Here is a 7,216-nt window from a genome sequence, read left to right as displayed (position 1 = left end):
AAAACTTGTCTTACCTATAGAAGAATCCGCCTCTTTTGAGAAGTGTCAAAGTTAGAGACCTCCACGCTTTTTATTGTGGGTTTATTAAAAAAACGACGAATATACATTTTGTTCATTTAGCGTATCTTTGCAGAAAGCGGGAAGAGAACGAGAAGAGAGTCCACTCACGCGATACTTTGAGATTCGCGAGTTGTGAGAGTAGGTTTTTTTGGGTTTTTTTTTACATTAATTACAAATTATTTAGCCTTAACATACTCATTAAAATAAGATAATGCAAATAAAATGAGACAATCTGAAAATATTTTTGTATTCATAGATCTGACAAAATCGATTGGCTCTGATCTGGGGGGGCAGTGCCCCCCCCGGCCCCCCCCAAACGCCGCCTATGCTGGGGACCACTCACATCTCACAGAATGGGTGGGCTGTGTCATGAGTACCTAATTCCCCATGGTTCATTTACCTCAGAAATGGCTATAAATGTCAGTAGCTTTACTGAATTAACTGGTAAATGAATGACCAATGGTGAATACCGAACACATAACATTTCTCCACAAATGAGTTTAGAATGAGTCGCTCTCTAAAAAACTTCTGGTTATTTGAGTTTGTTTTAGACTAATCCTACAAAATCATCAGACATCAGTGCACTGCACGTCTGCACTCACGTAAGTAAGATTCTGTAAGTACTGTACAGAATAATACAATTATGTCGCTATGGTCACTATTGCGTCAATGCCACAACTAAATGATCCCCAAAGCCTGTACCTGATAGGTTGCCAGGGTTTCCATGGCAATTGACACTCAGATTTTCACTGGAACAGCAGGATGAAAGTTATGTCTGTCTCACCGGTCGAATTTAATCCAACATGTTTGTCCAGACCACACAGAACTTCTACACAAAAGATTCAGTCAATGCACTAAGGAACAAAAAAAAAACTACAAAAAGGTCCATAGGATTACTGTTTTATTTATGGTGAAATTACAGCAGTAATTTTTAGTTACTAAATGTAGTTATATTTTTCAAATTAGTGTAATGTTTTTATTTGATTTTTTCTTAAAGTAGCATACTAGCATACTAGTAGCAAACTATTCACGGATATCCTATTCACTATTCATGGTGGCATCCTTTCAAAATGTATTAGTAGTACCATTTGGATACTAATATGTACACTTTATGCACTCTTTAGTGGTAAATAAGGTACAAAGGTGTAAGGGTACTGCCAAAGTGAAAGCTTTTACCTTTTTCTTACTGCATTTTAGGTCTACGGTCATACTTTATTTTAAGGTCCAATTCTCACTATTAACAAACCATTAACTACGACTTTTGCCTCAATGAACTCCTAAGTTTAGGTAGGATTAGGGATGTAGAACATGGTCATGCAGAATATGTGTTTTAAAAGTTCTAATAGAAGGGAAGGGAAGGGAAGGGAAGGAGGAAAGGAAAGGAAAGGAAAGGAAAGGAAAGGAAAGGAAAGGAAAGGAAAGGAAAGGAAAGGAAAGGAAAGGAAAGGAAAGGAAAGGAAAGGAAAGGACATGTGGCATTCCATACTTGGAATTTGTGCTCTGCATTTAACCCATCCAAGTGCGCACTCACACAGCAGTGAGAAGTGAACAAACACACACCTGGAGCAGTGGCCGGGGAGCAGTTGGGGTTTCGGTGCCTTGCTCAAGGGTCTCACCTCGGTCGTGGTATTGAGGGTGGAGAGAGCACTGGACATTCACTCCCCCACCTACAATCCCTGCCTAACATGAAACTCAAACCCACAACCTTCAGGTTACAAGTCTGACTCTCTAACCCCCTAATAGTCAGAATTGGCCCCTATACTAAAGTATTACCAGGTCTTCTTTATTATGTGTGGAAAGTCTAGTAAATACTAGTTGTACTTCACTAGCTTTACCGATAAATACAACAAGAGATAGTTTTTGATAGCACAGCAACTCACTAGAGTAGCATGACTAAAGTTGAACTACTTCAAGTGATTAGTATTTGGACTGTGTTGTGTACATGGAAACCTACAGCCCCACAGAAACACAAAAACAAAAAAACATTAAAAATATCCGGCTGCGAGCTCAGGGCTGTGGTACAGGCATAACGTGACAGTGGACCCTGAAGCTCATCTCTCAGATGGCCGGCGAGATGGAATTCCGAGCAGCGGTCAAGTCATGCCCTGAAAAACAAACACCACTGGGCATGTGTCAGCTCTCAAACACACGCACACATGAACACGTACAACTGATGCCTCAGTTCTGTTTGAGAAGAACGTGTTTCCGACAGTATCGAGGCAGGCTGGGGGAGAAGAACTGCTATATCGCTTGACATGGGGTATTATTGGAAAGTCAATATAAATTTCAGTGAGAAATAACGTTTCAGAAATTTCTAAACTGGAGTAAACGAGATGGAGTGGCTTGCTGGTTAATACTGTTTTTAATAATGTTTTTGGACACATTATACAGCCTTGTGCCATTTCTGATGCTGTTCCCACTTCTTTTCACTGTTGTTTTCTGTCTCTTATCCATGTCTCCTTATCAACAAGGTGTAAAAAAGGCCAAAACTCCAAGCTTCAGCTTTTATCAGTTTGATAACACTCTTCAAACTGCTCCATTAAAAAATGTGCTTCGTTTGGGGGCTTAAAGAGAAAAACATGAATAAAACAATGAATTTTAACATGCAAAGGGAAACTTTAAACATTCAGTCATGTCAATTCTTATTTTGGATTTCTTTTGATTATATTTTTTTTTTACATCAAATTAATTTCTAAACTTAAAGTTAAAATACTAGATACCAGTCATATTTCTTAGGCTATGGGCCTGTTCACGTAATAAGAAATATTGTGAAAGTATATGCAATGCGGAAAATTTATTGCTACTAGTAAGAGTTGCAATGAAATGTAGAACCTACTCACAAAGCGATTTCAGATGAATCCAGAACCGGCTCACTTGTGTCTGTACTCTTGTATTTTGGTGTTATTTGATATACACCCTAGCAAATACAAAACTCTGAATGACTGTTTGAAAATATGTAAATACCGTTCGACTTTTTTCGACAGTCAGGTATCAGAAGCAGAAAGCTGTGCAGCATTTTATATACAGGAGTAAGCAGGGTATTTCTGCTTTTCTGTGCCACCAACTGTCAAAGAATGAATTGACATTTTCATTCAGCCCACCTGCCTTTTTCACACACAGGCCTGAACAGTCAAATCATATGCAGAAATCAGGCTGAATTTTCATTTAAAACATTCATGCTGATGTGAACAGGTCTTATGCCTACTTCGTTTTAACAAATAAATCATACGTATGAATGAATTGTTCACAATAATATCAATAACGTGTTTAGAAAATAGATAGTGTGAACTTTAATTTCATTCAGTAAGCCAAACAGATCATGAGGTTAAAAAAATAAAGTAAAAAAGTAAAGATGTTAATGTGTCTTAGCATCACCTGCTCATCGCTGCAGCATCAGCAAAAAAAAAAGGTCACAATCTGAAATGGGCTTTTACCCGTCTCTCTTTCTCTGCTGTGGGTTTATGTAGCTTATAGATCTATAATTGACTGAGTGTCTTTAACAACAGGTTTCTGAAGTAGTGCTGTCAAACAATTAAAATAAAAGTTTTTGATTGCATTATATATATGCGTGTATTGTGTATATTTATTATGAATATATAAATGCACACACATGCATGTACATATTTAAGAAAAATAAGTTGTTTATATTTTAAATATATTTATAAATAATATAAATTATATGAATATAAATATACATATATACAGTACACACACATATATTATGCAAACAAAAACTTTTATTTTGGATGCGATTAATCATTTGACAGCACTATTATAAAATTAAAAATCTAACCTCAGATTTCAAGATTATTGGACTTTCAGCTACACAGGACACAGGAGTGGAGAGCATAGTTTTATTGAATGAATCGGAAAAGAGGTTTGTGAGGAGGTGTACAGTGGGGAGATAATTTGTGCGAGTGGCATTATGAGCCGGCAAACACACACACACACACACACACACTCTTAGCGCAGCACTGGCTCTCCTCCTGAGGCAATCATTACAGGGATTTGTTCTGCTTGCACTTATAGTTTTTGCAGATCAATCGGAGAAGCATGCGCTAAAACCCATTATTAGTTCTGAGGGCAACATCTTAGTTTCGGTTGGAGAGGGGGGTGGATTGTCCGCACTGATGCCTGTTTGAAACGTGGCTCCTTAAGAAGCAACCATGACTGTGAACAACATTCCCCGGAGATGAATGAGAAAATCAATTAAGAGGTGAGAAGCGTTTAGTGCTATCAGTACACGCAAAAACAAATTCATTTAGTGTAATGGAGGCGCCTGCCCTCCGAGATCTCACTGCGACTTTGAAATAACAAGACTATGTTTCATAACATCATATGAAACACATCTATCATACAATGACAGAATCATAATAGACATCTGACATGAGTCTTCATGCAAATCTAAAATTAACTTATAGGCTCCTCTTCAAAACCTAAGGCACTGCCAACAGAGGAAGCCTATATGTGTGTTTTTCCGATGCAAGATAACATGTAGTAATATTCCAGGTTCAGTAAGTTAAGCTGAACTGACAAATTTGTTGCAAAATGTTGCTTACTGCCAAAAATTAATTTCCACTTGTCCATCCTTTTCTTTAAAACAAGCAAAAATCAGGGTTCCAGTGAAGTGAATAGTGCCAATTAGTTAAAAGACTTACGGTTTCAATAGTATAGCCAAAAGAGGTTCACGTCATTTTTAGACTGAAAAAAATGTTTGTAACATTTTCTGTGTAATTATGTCCAATTTCGCAACTGTTACCATGACAACGTAACATCTACAACAACTGTAAAATTATTTAAACAGCTTTACAGCTTAAATGATACACAAGCTTTAACAGAAGAATGTTAGTGCTTTTATAAAAATGATAAGCTTCTCATTTCTACCAAGAAATCCTTCAAGAATGAGCCCCATTCACTTGCATTGTAAATGCTTCATAATAAAAAAAATTCTCTCCTATTATTTTTTATTTTATTCCCAGAAAAATGTTTTTCCATAATGGGAGCAGTGTTCGGTTGCATTAGTTGTACATAACAAAATTTAGCCTAGTTGTGACACTCTACTGAATGTTTGTGGTTTGCACTATTAGGCTTAAATGAAACATAACTCTTCATATAAACTAACCATTTACAGAAGCCTCTGACCAGTGGTTGGAATAAAACAGCAGATTGATTGAATTGCATCAATAAGCTCATGTTTTACCTGATAGAATTCCATCTTTTAGACATATATGATGGAGATGGCATAATTTGCACCTTATGTAAAGAGAACATTGTGTAAATAAATGAAAAGGGCTCTTCAGCACAAACCCAATCCAAACAATCTTGTGTGCATTGCTCCATGCAGTGGATGCCAAAAATTCATGTTAACAGTGAACGTGAAAATTATTTAAAATCTTATCTTCTTAACACAAAGCAGAGGAAAGGAGCTGCGGCGTTTCACTTTGCCAAACATTTCCTTGCTTGCCTTGCTCAAGGGCACCTCAGTCGTGGTATTGAGGGTGTAGAGAGCGCTGGATATTCACTCCCCCCACCTACAATCCCTGCCGGCCCGAGACTCGAACCCGCAACCTTTGGATTACGAGTCCGACTCTCTAACCATTAGGCCACAACTTTTGATTTTGGTACCACCCCTCTGTCGACTGTCCATGTTCAGAGATGCAAAACTGTGAAATTTTGATCTGTGGCCAGACGGATGGCCCAAAAAAAAGATGCGTTTTGCACCAACTGGCAGACTTTTGCTGACAACAATAGTGGAATTTACAAAATAGTGGAATACACAGAAAAGTGTGGAATTCACGTTCCTTGAATGGCTGGTGCAACCCTAGGTGACTGGATAGAATGGGAATAGAAAACATAGAAACATTTGTGGTGTCAGGCAAAAGATTTGCATAATGCATCATTCAATGCGAGAAAAAAAAAAGTGCATTACGTAAATAGCATTACGTAGATGTTACATTGGCATTAAAGACATTTCCATTTCACATTCCTCTTTACGTACAGTAAATTTCAAGCCTCTCAAGATCTAAAGAAGCCTGCACAGGGTGTGAGATGAAGCCTGCCCTGGGAACCTTCATGTCAGCCAGTTGGACACGGCTTTCTCTGAGTGAAGTGGAAGGGGCAATTGGGTGGCGATCTGCAAGTATGTGATTATATAACTAAATGCATCATGTTCTGCTGTTTTTTGATCTACTGCTAATTGAGCAAAAGTGAGTCTGTTTCACGTAGGGAAAGGCAATGAGATGGGAACTAGGCCGTACATCAGAGAAATTACTTTGTGTCCTGCCGCTGGCCTCTCTGACACTCAGGCCAGCTTTTGTAAGTTACCCTCTCTCTCTCTCTGTCTTTACGCCAGGAGTGCGGTGAGGCAGCTCTTAGTGTACAGAATGTAAATCATTCAAAAATTATGTAAAAGAACAAAATTAACTGGTAAGCCCAGCTCAAACCACTTGTAAACTGCAGAGAGAAATAAAACCACATGGATGGAGACAAGACAATATGAAAACTACACTTTAGAATTGAGTTAGCCCCGCCCACTGGGAAATCTCATAGGTCTAATATCCTGTTTCTCACAAGACAACATATTAAATGAAAAATATGTTCTGATTGGCAGTTGGTCTGACATGTCACGCAGCATTTGACAAACTGGTGCAGGCAGATGACTTCACTGGTTAGAATGCAGTGTTAGATGTCATGAAGTAAGATAATTAATTAGAAAAAAATAGGAATGACAGGAGAGCAGAAAAAAAGTTTTAATCTTTACCTGATTCTTTTTCAGGAGCAAAAACAAATCACCAGATGATCCCAGACCTGAATGAGAAAGACAGAAAGACGTATGAGGAAATCTTGGTGAGAAATAGATACATATGGTTGATTTTAATTATGATTTGATGATCATGAAATCATCCTGTAGTATAAAAAGAAATAAGTAACATTTAATAACATTTTTAAACCATATATTTAAGCCACATTCCCCCTTAATCTTATTCGAAACTTTCTAGGACATTGAGCTCTGGAATAATATCGAATGCATATACACATCATAAATAGAAAACTTGAAAAGAAGACAAGAAAAGCAAACAAAAGTAAAAGTTCTAAAATGCTAATTATGAGGTTCCACTTGTCTGTTTGAGGAACGTGATGCATCCGGCATCCTGTT

At 37.7% G+C, this 7,216-nt stretch overlaps 1 protein-coding gene across 2 annotated transcripts in view; it reads right to left on the bottom strand.

The window, feature by feature from the left end:
- LOC306845192 (lipoma-preferred partner-like) overlaps positions 1-7,216 on the bottom strand; it is a 188,171-nt gene that overhangs the window by 156,497 nt on the left and 24,458 nt on the right. For both annotated transcript variants that reach the window (XM_079377842.1, XM_079377843.1), the window contains exon 2: positions 6,821-6,867. The gene's annotated coding sequence lies outside the window, so the exon portion shown is untranslated. The remainder of the gene's footprint in view (positions 1-6,820; positions 6,868-7,216) is intronic.

This window comes from Barbus barbus, assembly GCF_936440315.1.
Source record: "Barbus barbus genome assembly, chromosome: 25".
Taxonomy (NCBI): Eukaryota; Metazoa; Chordata; class Actinopteri; order Cypriniformes; family Cyprinidae; genus Barbus; species Barbus barbus.
Note: the sequence above shows the minus strand (reverse complement) of the source record. Positions and strands in the feature narration are given on the sequence as shown.